Here is a 12,225-nt window from a genome sequence, read left to right on the forward strand (position 1 = left end):
AAGTATAATACGAAAAGTAATCATATTCTATATATATTCATATATATAAATGGAGATGGGTGATTTATATAAGTCAGATTGTAAATCTTATATCTTTTTTAAAAAGATTTATTTATTTTTATTTTATGTACATGAGTATACTGTAGCTATCTTCAGACACACCAGAAGAGGGCATCAGATCCCATTATAGATTGCTGTGAGCCACCATGTCATTGCTGGGAATTGAACTCAGGATCTCTAGAAAAGCAATCAGTGCTCTTAACTCCTGAACCATCTCTCCAGCCCTAAATCTTATATCTTAATGAGTGTTAATTTTGTCTTAAGTACAAATAAGTGTAGTTGTTATTTTAGTAAAAAAAATACTTTGTGTCCTATGTTTTGTAAATAATCTGTGGTTCAAAATGTTTATTTGGGTTAGATGGTTGTGAACTCGCTTGACCTACTTAGTTGTACAAAAGTGACTTGGCAATTAACTTAGGTTTTAATAATTCAAAACAACTGTCCTTTTAAAAAATTAATTAATTTTACATCTACTGAAGTTTCCCCTCCCCCTTCTCTTCTGACTCTCTTTCCCCTCCTTTATTCCCCTGCCCGGAATCTATTCCTCCTGTTCAGAAAAGGGCAAGCCTCCCATGAATATCAACCAGCCATGGCATATCAAGTTGCTGTAAGACTGGGCACCTCTTCTTCTATTCAGGCTAGATGAGGCAACCCAGTGGGGAGAAAGGGTCTCAAAAGTAGGTAACAGAAGTCAGAGACAGCAGCACCAGCTCTCGCTATGAGGAGTCCCACGAGAAGACCAAGCTACACACTTGTAACGTGTAGAGAGCCTAGCTAGGGTTAGTCTCAGGCAGGCTTCCTGGTTGGTGGTTCAGTCTCTTTGAGCCCCTGCGAGCCCAGGTTAGTTGATTCTGGGTTTTCTTGTTGTGTCGTTGACCCCCCTCTCCCCCAGAATCCTATAATCCTTTCTCCCGGTCTTCTACAGGATTCCCCAAACTGTCTAGTGTTTGCTGTGGGTCTCTGCATTTGTTTCTATCACAATTGTCCTTTAATTATACTGCAAAAAACCCCAGAACTATTCAAGCCTTGAAAAGGAGGTTATTTATTTTGGGTGACATTTTAAGTAAAGTGTCATTGATGGGATGGATAAAAAGATATATTAATATTCATTATTAAGTTATTAAGTTAAGTGTGTGTTAATTTGTTTTAGCAGCCCTGTGAAAATGCTGTGTGGTGTAGTGCTTCTTTAATTTTGACTTGCAACATAGAGTTGTGTGTGTGTGTGTTTTTCTTTTCTTATGCAGAGTTACTTAAGGACATTTCCATGCAAATATGTAATATACATTGAGTATATGTGCGTGTGTATCGCATGTTTATACACACACACACACACACACACACACACACACACACACACACTTATACCTGTCTGTGTCTCTCATGAGCAAGTTTTAAGCCTTGTGTTTTGGTAGTATTGCTACAAAAATCAGATTTCCTAACAGATCCCCTGAAGATTTGTGCCACTAATAAAAGGCTATTCTTTTAATTTGGTACAGTTTTTTTCTCTCTCATTTTTTTGGGGACCTATCTAAGAGATTCACACACATTTGGCTTTTTAAGTTAATGGACTTTAAGAAACAAAAAACAAAATCTGTGGTTTTAGTTAGTTATGTTTGCATATCTGTTTCATACTTTGAAATCACATCATTTTTAATGTGCATTTAGAAATTATATCATATTTTTAACATGGTATACAGCGAAATAGTTTTATAGAAAAGAAAGTAGGTTCTTATATTTATTTGGACACTTCAGATGGAGAGCTTAGATAATATTTGTAGAAATGTATCAATTGAATTGTTGAAATGGTCTTATGTTTTATTAAGAGACCTTGATACTATATTTTTAGTTTTGTTTAATAATGTTGTAGAAGTTCTTCAGTCTCTAAAATTTGGTAGGTTAGAGGTGTAGCTCCTGTAGCACCACTACAAGGCTTGATTCATAACTGACGTAGGGTGTGCTTTTAAAGAGTATTAAGGTTCCTAGCACCACCACTTAGACTTTAGTGGTGCTTTTGAGTAATGTTTGTATTGGGAAATAAAAGGTTTGTGGTACTAAATTTAACAAACTGAATTCTTTTGTTTGTTTGTTTGTTTGTTTGTTTGTTTGTTTCGAGACAGGGTTTCTTTGTGTAGCCCTGGCTGTCCTGGAACTCACTCTGTAGACCAGGCTGGCCTCGAACTCAGGAATCCGCCTGCCTCTGCCTCCCAAGTGCTGGGATTAAAGGCGTGTGCCACCACTGCCCAGCAACAAACTGAATTCTAAAGTAGGTCATGAATCTCTAGTCTGTTGGGTTAGAAAAATACAGTTTTAATCTATAAATTATTATAGAATGTTTATAGTTTTAGTCTTTAAGTTTTTTCAGTTGTCCTTTGTAGTATTAATTAGTATTAATTGAATCAAGTTAAAAGAATTTTCCCCTATAAACAATATGAATAATACATAGGAAAGTAACTTTTTGTTTTTTTCTGGAATAAATAATATATATTTTATTTTCTTTTTTACATGTAGGTAGAGATGTAGTATTAGACACCTAAGTTATAATAGGATAAAAAGAACACTTCAGTTTTCTAATTATAAGAAGAATGCATGTTTTTTGCATTATGGAGGAAATTTGAGAATGTACTGAAGAGAAATGTGAAAACCATTATTCATTAAATATCTCAGAAGCTGTAACTTCGTTTTTAGGTCTTGATGCCACAATAAGTACAATTGAATATATAATACTTATCTAGCTTTGTTTTAAGTAATATTGCAATGAGTATAAAACTTCAGATGCCTCTCTGGTTATTTCCCAAAATGAAATTATTGGGCCAAAAGATCTGTACATTTCAAACTATTTATGTGTTTCAAGCATCCCCCACTCCCTTTAAAAGTCAGAATCTGGTGTGTAGCTCAAGCTATTCTTGAACTTACTATATGGCAGACGGAAGATGACTTTTATACTTATAATCCTCTTGCCTTCTTTCCTGAGTGCTAGAATTACAAACATACGTTATCATGCCTCGATTATTGTTGGTCACTAAACCAGGGTTTCATGCTTGATAGACAAGCACTCTACCAACTGAACCACTTCTTTCCTTTATGCAGAGGAAATTCCTGGCTGGGGCTGTAGCTCAGTTGCTAGAGTGCTGAAGAAAAGGTGTATGTATCAGTCAGCCGAACTTGAGGTGGCTGGTGACACTGCAGCATAGTCAGGAAGTCTATGAGGAGAAAGCACTGTGCCCACTTGTCTTTGTTCATCCTTTGTGTCCAGCCCAGGCCCCAGCCCAGGGGTCAGTGCTGCACATGTCACATCACAGTGGGGCTTGGTACCCCATTCAGCCAAATGCAGATTCCCTCCCAGGCGTGTCCGGCTTCCCTCCTAGGTGAGGCTGTACCCTGCAAAGGTCACAGACAGGTTCAGCCAGCACAGTACAGCCATATTGGTCTTTCCTTTGGTTTTCTCTCTCTCTTTGGAGTTTTGTTAATAAGATCTGTAAAGGAGGCAGTGCTCAGTGAGCACAATAAAGAGAATGCTTATTTAAAAAAAGATGCTCATGCTCACAGTGGAGACTCATGTCATAATACTCATGTCCTTTAGAAGAGTTTGAGGAGAAAAGATGTCAGCTCCGTGGGGTTTGATAGAACCACTGAAGCCAGTTTGGGTCTTTATTTTTCTTAGTGAGTAGTTTTTGATTATTGGATCAGTGTATTTATATGCTCAGATATTTATATGTTCATTTATTTATATGTTCAGATTTTCTTCATGTGTAAGTCTTGATAGGTTGTGTATTTGTAGGAGTTTATCCAGTTTTTTTGTTTGTCTTTGATGGTGTTGTAATAATGTCTTGCAATCCTGTTACTGTGGATTCAGCTGAATTTTCTTCTATTTTTCATTTGACTTATCTGAATCTATGTAATAGAATTGAAAGTGTATCAATTTATTTGATAAATTTTTTAAAAGGTTTAGCTTTTTTGATTTTGGGAGCAGGTCTTATTCTGATTGGTCTTCTTATTTCCTTCTTTCTGTAAACTGTGGACTTGATTGTTTTTCTTTCTGGTTCTTTGAGGTTTCTTAATTTTTATTTTCTAGAGCTGGTTGTTAGACCCAAGGCTGAGAGTGTGTCAAGGCAAGTGCCCATCACAGAGCTGTGCTCTGGATGTGGCGGGTTTATTGTGGGTATTTAAATGCTGCTCTAACTGGCTATACCTGTGCATTTTGATGTGTTTTGTTTGTCTCAGAATACTTGATGATTTCCCTCTTGATTTGGTCGTTAGCCTTTTGGTTTTGTAATAGTGTACTGTTAAACTTGCACATTTTGTAAATTTCTGCTTTTATTCTATTGTGATTAGAAAGCATACTTCTGACTTAAGTTTGTTAAAACTTGTTTTATGATCTAACATGTCACCTGTTGTCCAGATTTTCTCAGTACATTTGAGAATAGTGTGTATTCTGTGGTTTTGCATGAAATAGTCTTTCTATATATGTCTGGCCTATAATGTAAGTCTGCTTTTATTTCCATCAGGATGATCTGCCTGTCGTTTTATCTCCCTTCACTCTGCTTCTTATTTTTGGATGCTTATTGGTGGGAGTATGCATCTGTACTTGCTGTAGCCTTTGAGTGACATGACCCATGTGTGCATATATGTGTAGATACATATATGTCCTTATCTCCTGACAGGTTTTTACTTAAAGTCTGTTTTGTATAGTATAGGTATGGTCACCTATGCCCTGGTTTTGTTTGCTTCCTGACCTGTGTGGAAGGTCTCAGTCCTTTGAGTTGTAGCCTATGAGCACCTTTAAATCTAAAGCCAGTCTTACTGATACTGTATGGTCGCATCTTACTTATTTTCAGCCCATCAGCTTTTCCCTTTCACTTGAGAACATAATTCTTCTTTTTTTTTTTTTTTTTTTGGTTTTTCGAGACAGGGTTTCTCTGTGTAGCCCTGGCTGTCCTGGAACTCACTCTGTAGACCAGGCTGGCCTCGAACTCAGAAATCTACCTGCCTCTGCCTCCCAAGTGCTGGGATTAAAGGTGTGCACCACCACCGCCCGGCCGAGAACGTAATTCTTAACATTAGTACAATTTCTTGTTTTACAGCTCACTAGCTCTCATCTTCCTCTTCCCTTGCTGGTTTTCTCTGCATTTATAATTTCCTTTTGTCATTACTCTACTCTCACTGTGTTTGCTTTTCTTTGTGTATAGGTAGAAATCTTGTTGTTGCCATGGGTATTACATAAAATGTAACAAGCTCTTTATGCCAAAAACTTTGATTGCATGCAAAAATTTGAGTCATTTATTCTTTCTCTTACTTTATGTTCCTGATGTCACCCCTTACGTTTATTTATAGTGTGTGTTCATTAGGATACTTGTGTAATTTTTAAAAACACTTGGGGTTCGCTTTCTGTAGAGAATTAAAAGTGATTTATCTTACTTTTTTCTGTGTCCTTTCTTTTATTAAAAATAGATTTTTCATATATTATAGATTTCCTGTCCCTCAACTTCTCTGAGATGTCCCCCATACACACACACACACACACACACACACACACACCCACACCTTCCTTCCCATTAGAATCCACGCCCTTTTTGCAAACAGGCATCTGAAGAATAATGATGAATAAGAAAAAAACAAAAACAAACAGAATAGAACAAAACAAACAGAAGAAAAATAGCCAAAGGATAAGATATATATGAAGACACAGAGACACACATTTGTACACACAAGAATTCCCTAAAATCACCAAACTAGAAGCATGCATATATATACATATATATACATATATATATATATATATGTGTGTATATATATATATATATATATATATATAATCTTATAGGTCTTTATATATTTATATATATATATAAAGACCTATAAGATTAAAAGAAAGTCTTATAAAAACTTCATGAGACAGAGAACCTAAAATGCCACTGAGTTTATTCTATGTTGACTATCTTCTGCTGGGCGTCAGGCTTACCCCTGGTTTATATCCCCAGACTCCACTGGAGAGAGCTGATTTTTCATTATGAGTAGTTATAGACTTGACTTGGCTTCTAGGTCAAGGATAGGGTGGGGGTTGTCCACTTCTCAGCTCTGGGACCTCGTCTGAGCAGACTTGTGTTTGTATTTGATTTTCCCCTAGGTCCTTGGCCTTGTTTATAGTTTTAAAACTATTTTTTTTATGTAATCAGCTTATAGAATTTAAATTGTATTATACATTTTTATAACAAAGTTCTAAATTTTGCTAAATTAGTTAAAATGTTTTTGTGATAAAATTTTATATAAGTTGGATAAATTTAACATTTCTTTTTTAAAACAGAGTTCTGATGGTCAGCCATACAGAAGAAGGCCTTGCATCTGTGGGTTTTGGAGAATCCGTTCTAAAGATATAAAAAGTGAAAGAGGTAAAGGTGACCTGTAATGCTCCATTGTATTGATTTTCTTTCCAGGAAAATACTATGTAGAAGAACTTAGAAATTACTTGGCATACTTATTTGAGGAAAGCATTATTTGAAACTTTTTGCTTCTGTATTAACTCAGAACATTTGCTATTCAGTAGTTACTGTTTATATATTACTTTAATTAATGACTACATGATGATCAATAGGACTGAAGCTATCCATGTCTCATGAAGATTGCATTTTCATGGAAAACAAGCATTGGTACTATCAAGAGAATTAAAATGGATAATAGAGATGGGGGATAGCTTTCATCAGGTAGTCAAGAGAAGGCCACGTTGAAATGTCATTTTAGTTGTGTGTGAAATGGCAGGTGCTAAGCCATGTAGCTCTGAAAGAGAAAAGAAGCTGCACTGGCAGCAGGAACAGAAAGGACTGGGATGCTCGGAGTCCAGGATAGGAATGTGACTGGAGTATGCATGTCCTAGGAAATGCAGGGCATGCATCAGGATCAGCCTGCAAGAGAAAAGGAGTAGAGCAGGTTGCTGGAGGGAAGTCAGAGCTCCGATTGAATATGTTATGTTTTGGAGACTGAAAACCTGTAGAATATGGTGACTGGAGAGATGACTCGCTGGGCAGAGTGCTTGCTATACAAACTTGAGGACCAACCTGAGTTCAGATCCCTGGCTCCCACATGAAAAAAGCTGTTATGGCATTGTGTACCTGTGACCCCAGCACTGAGGGATGTAGACAGGTGGATCCCCAGAACTCTCTGGTTTACATACAGGCATGTACCTGCAGGTGTGTGCATATACATAACATATACACACTATATGCACATATACATCTACACAGGCTATACACAGATAAGTCAAAAAGGCATTGTGATACAGAATGTGGTGGCACAGGCCTTTTTGAGAGGCAGAGATAGAGCAGCCTGGGCCATGTGATGACCTGTCACTAAAAAAAGAAGGAAAGAAAAAAAGGCAGTATGTATTTAAGGCTCTGAAATTGGAAATCTGGACTTAGATAATAGGTTTAGGCATAAAGATTTGGCATAGAGCAGTACCTAAAAGTTTGCATTCAATTACCTAGAAAGTGTGTTGAGCCCTGGTACAGGCTAATGTTTATTATAGGAGGAGCAACAGTCATTAATTGAATAGAAAAGCTAGAAACGTTCTATCATGGAAGTTTAGAGAAGAGATGATTAAGTCTGTGCAGAAGTGATCACTTACAGCACATCCACCAAGGATCGTGTAGACTCAGGGAGGCAGGCTCTGTGTGTAGAGTGTAGCAGTGCAGTGTTTACGATTGCCAATGGCAGTTCCAGTGCAGGTTACCGAACTGCAAACCTAAGAGTGATGAGAGACTGGAGACACCTAGGCAGATGGCAAAGAAACTAGAGCATGTGCCTGCTACCTTGTCACTGGGATAGTGCCTGACACAAGCTACTAAAAGACAGACTTCTTGATTTTTTTTTGAAATTTCTTTTTTTTATTGGATATTTTCTTTGTTTACATTTCAATGTTATCCCCTTTCCCAGTTTAAACTTCTTGATTATTATTTTGGATTCTGGATTCAGTAGAGCATGATTATTTGCTTTTCGGTTTCTGGTCTCATTGTGAGATGGAACATTAGGGCAGCAGGAACATGAAGCAGAGGAGGGAGCAGGCAGCAGGAAGAAGCAGGACAAGATACAACCATTTGTGTCTTGCCATCATTGACCTACCTTTGCCTCACCTCTTACCTTTGGCCACCTCCCAATAATACTTCTTATATGGGTCTGTCAGATGACTAATTTGTTTATTATGTCAGAGCCCAGAGGATTCAGGTGACTCTGGCTCTGCCCTGCATGTACTTCCAGAGGCTTGCATCATTAATCTCTCCGATAGGTGCTGTCAACCTCTCACAGGGTTGCCTAAGACCATCCTCCATATTAGTTATTTATATAATGATTCATAACAGTAGCTAAATTACATTTATGGATGGATGGGGTCATCACAACATGAGGAGCTGTATTAAAGAGTCACAGCATTAGGAAGGTTAAAAAAAATCACTGTTTTAGATGTTTCTTAATCCAGTAAAGTTGATCAAGACTAACCAGTCACAGCTAAATTAAAAAAAAAATAAGTTTGAAAATAATACTTCACAAGGACAAGAGAATGGAAGAAAAAAATAAATAGCAACAAAATCTTTAAAGCAAAAGAAGTATAGTGACTTTCTAAAGCTAGAAGTGGGAGGTCTGAGAAACTTTCTTTGACCAGAGAGCCTCTGAAGGTGTCATGAATTCAGAGCACTCTCTGATTTCTGGAAATGAAAGTGATGGTGTACTGAAGCAGTAATTTGCTGCAGATATTCTTAAAGATACCTGGAATAAGCAACTTTTTTTTTTTATTGGATATTTTATTTACATTTCATATGTTATCCCCTTACCCCATCCCCCACCCACCCAGGAACCCCCCATCCCCTTACCCCTCCTCCTTCTTCTCTGTGGATGTACCCCTACCTTACCCCCCCCCCACTCCCACTTCCCCACCCTCAAAATTCCCACCCCCTGGGGCATCCAGCCTTCCTGAGGTCAAGGATCTCATCTTCCACCTGTGCCCGGCAGGGCCCTCTACTCTTACATATTCAGCTGAAGCCCTGGATCCCTCCATAAGTGCTCCCAGGCTGGTGGTTAGGACCCTGGGAGCTGTGGTTGGTTGGTATTGTTGCTCTCCTCATGGTGCCACAAACCCTTTCAGCTCCTTCAGTCCTCACTCTAACTCCTCCATTGAGAACCTCATGATCAGTTCAATGGCTAGTTGTGAGCATCTGCCTCTGAATATGTCAGACTCTTGAAGGCCTCTGAGGAGACATCCATATCAGGCCCTTATCGGCATGTACTTCCTGACTTCCACATCAGCATCTACCTTTGGTGACTGCATATGGGGTGGATACTCAGGTGGAAAGGTCTTCAAATGGCCCCTCCTTCAGTTTCTGTCCCTCACTTTGTCTCCATGTTTGCTCCCTTGAGTATTTTGTTGCTCCTTCTAAGAAGAACTGAATCACCCCCACTTGGTCTTCCTTTTTTATGAGCTTCATGTGGCCTGTGAGTTGCATCTTGGGCATTTCAAGGTTCTGGGCTAATATCCAATAATCAGTGAGTGAATACCATGTGTGTTCTTTTGTGATTGGCTTACTTCACTCAGGATGATAATTTCTAGTTCCATCCATTTACCTAGGAACCTCTCGAATTCATTGTTTTTAATAGCTGAGTAATACTCCATTGTGTAAATATACCACATTTTTTGAATCCATTCCTCAGTTGAAGGACTGAAACTAATAGAAGAGAAGGTGGGGAAGACCCTCGAATACTTGGGCACAGGGGAAAAGTTCCTGAACAGAACACCAATGGCATATGCTCTAAGATCAAGAATTGACAAATGGGACTTCATAAAATTGCAAAGTTTCTGTAAGGCAAAGGACACTGTCAATAGGACAAAACGACAACCAACAAATTGGGAAAAGATCTTTACCAATCCTACATCTGATAGAGGGCTAATATCCAATATATACAAAGAACTCAAGAAAGTAGACACCAGACAACCAAATTACCCTATTAAAAAATGGGGTATAGAGCTTAACAAAGAATTTTCAATGGAAGAAACTCGAATGGCCGAGAAGCACCTAAAGAAATGTTCAATGTCCTTAGTCATCAGGGAAATGCAAATCAAAACAACTCTGAGATTCCATCTCACACCAGTCAGAATGGCTAAGATTAAGAACTCAGGTGATAGTAGATGCTGGCGAGGGTGTGGAGAAAGAGGAACACTCCTCCATTGTTGGTGGGACTGCAAGATGGTGCAACCACTTTGGAAATCAGTCTGGCGGTTCCTCAGAAAATTGGACATAGCATTACCCGAGGATCCAGCTATACCACTCCTAGGCATATACCCAGAAGGTGCTCGAACATATAACAAGGACATATGCTCAACTATGTTCATAGCAGCCTTATTTATAATAGCCAGGAGCTGGAAAGAACCCAGATAAGCAACTTTTTAAACATTTTTATTTAATCTTTTTTTTACACTCCAGATTTTATCCCCCTTCTGGCCCACCCTCTGACTATTCCATATCCCATATCTCCTCCCTGCCCTCCAGTCTCCACAAGGATGTCCACTACCCCCACCTCACCAGACCTTTCCACTCTCTGGGGCCTCCAGTCTCTTGAGGGTTAGGTGCATCTTCTCTGAGTCCAGACCTGGCAATTCACTCATGTATATGTATTAGGGGCCTCATATCAGGTGGTGTATGCTGCCTGTCCCCTTTTCCACCCATGTCTTTCCCTTCCTCCTCCCTCCTGTGATTGCTTTCTTCTCCCTTCCAAGTGGGATTGAGGTGTCCTCACTTGGACTCTTTGGTTTGTTAACCTTTTTGAGTTCTGTGGACTGTATCCTGGGTATTCTGTACTTTTTTTTTTTTTGACTAATACCCATAATTTTTTAAAAGAAGGAAAGTTTCATTTTGGTTTGTAGTTTCAGTCACCAGCTGCTTGGTGTCATTCCTTGTGTTAATAAGCCTGAGTAACATGGTGGTAAAGCTACTGTCTTTGTTGTAGCTGGGAAGCAGAAAGGCAGAAAGAATACTAAGGTACTGATCACCTGATTTTTTCCAGAATTTCTACAACTTCTCAGTAGCCCCTTTGCCTGGGAACTGAATTTTCAACAACTGAGATTTGGCTGTGGGCCATCATTAGAGATCAAACTATGGCACCTAGGGAAGAGAAAACAACCAGAAATCTAGGGAATTGGGTATAAATAACAAACAGACATCATGGGAATAGACTAGAGAGTTCTGGAGAAAACAGTTGGAAAATGATAGGTTGTATAATGTGTAGGAAGATACAGGAAGTATATTTAGATAGTTATGAGTTTGTAGTAAATCAGTGCAAAACTAGATAAACTACAAAGGAAAAACCCAGCCTTTAGTTACTTTTCTCAAAAAAAAAAAAAAAAAGCACAATACCAAGGTACCTTGTAAAAGAGAGTGTTCTTTTTTAAAAATTTTTTTTTATGGCAGATGTCATCCCCTTTCCCCATTTCCCTTCCCTGGAACCCCCTATCCCATCCCCCCTCCTCCTTTATGCTTTTATACCATTTTAATTACATGCAAGTATTCAGGTCAGTTCTAGGTTGAGGGTGTAGCAATACAATAGATGCAAATAATCCAGGAACAAGCAAGACAATAAACACAAATAGTTAAAAAAAAAAAAAAAGCAAGGCATTAAACCCAAATATGTGAACACTCGCTAATAAGTGTTTCTAAGGGCTTATCAGGATGACCAAAGTATCTGAGCCTACTTTCCTGTTTTAGTGCAAGGTCATTTTTATGCCTGACACCTACTTCCTTGTTCTAGCCTAAGCAAGAGGGTAGTGGGCTTGATTATTGCTGGTATAACAGCTTTAATTACACTAATTGCTAGCACCACTGCTTCTGCAATTGTTGTGACACAAGAAGTTAAGACAGCTACTTTTGTTAATCATTTAGCAAAAAATGTTACTGTTTTGAATATACAAGTGGATTTAGATAGGCATTTGGAAGAAAGGATTGATGTTCTTTATCCTATTCAGATTACTGGGAGGAGGTTCAGAAATTAAGGGTAAGGAGCCATCTTGAGTGTCAAGCCAAATACCATTGGATTCATGTTCTAAAATTTACAGTGGTGGTCATTATAATTAGGAAGAATTTTCATACTTGCAGTGTATTTGGCATAATTCTAACACCTTTCTAGAAGTTTTAACAA

At 38.3% G+C, this 12,225-nt stretch overlaps 1 protein-coding gene across 3 annotated transcripts in view; it reads left to right on the forward strand.

Annotated features, from left to right (window-relative positions):
* Positions 1-12,225, forward strand: part of Clock (clock circadian regulator) — an 84,060-nt gene that overhangs the window by 19,619 nt on the left and 52,216 nt on the right. For all 3 annotated transcript variants that reach the window (XM_028780731.1, XM_028780733.1, XM_028780732.1), the window contains exon 3: positions 6,362-6,446. The gene's annotated coding sequence lies outside the window, so the exon portion shown is untranslated. The remainder of the gene's footprint in view (positions 1-6,361; positions 6,447-12,225) is intronic.

Source organism: Grammomys surdaster, unplaced genomic scaffold (assembly GCF_004785775.1).
Source record: "Grammomys surdaster isolate TR1022 unplaced genomic scaffold, NIH_TR_1.0 372, whole genome shotgun sequence".
Taxonomy (NCBI): Eukaryota; Metazoa; Chordata; class Mammalia; order Rodentia; family Muridae; genus Grammomys; species Grammomys surdaster.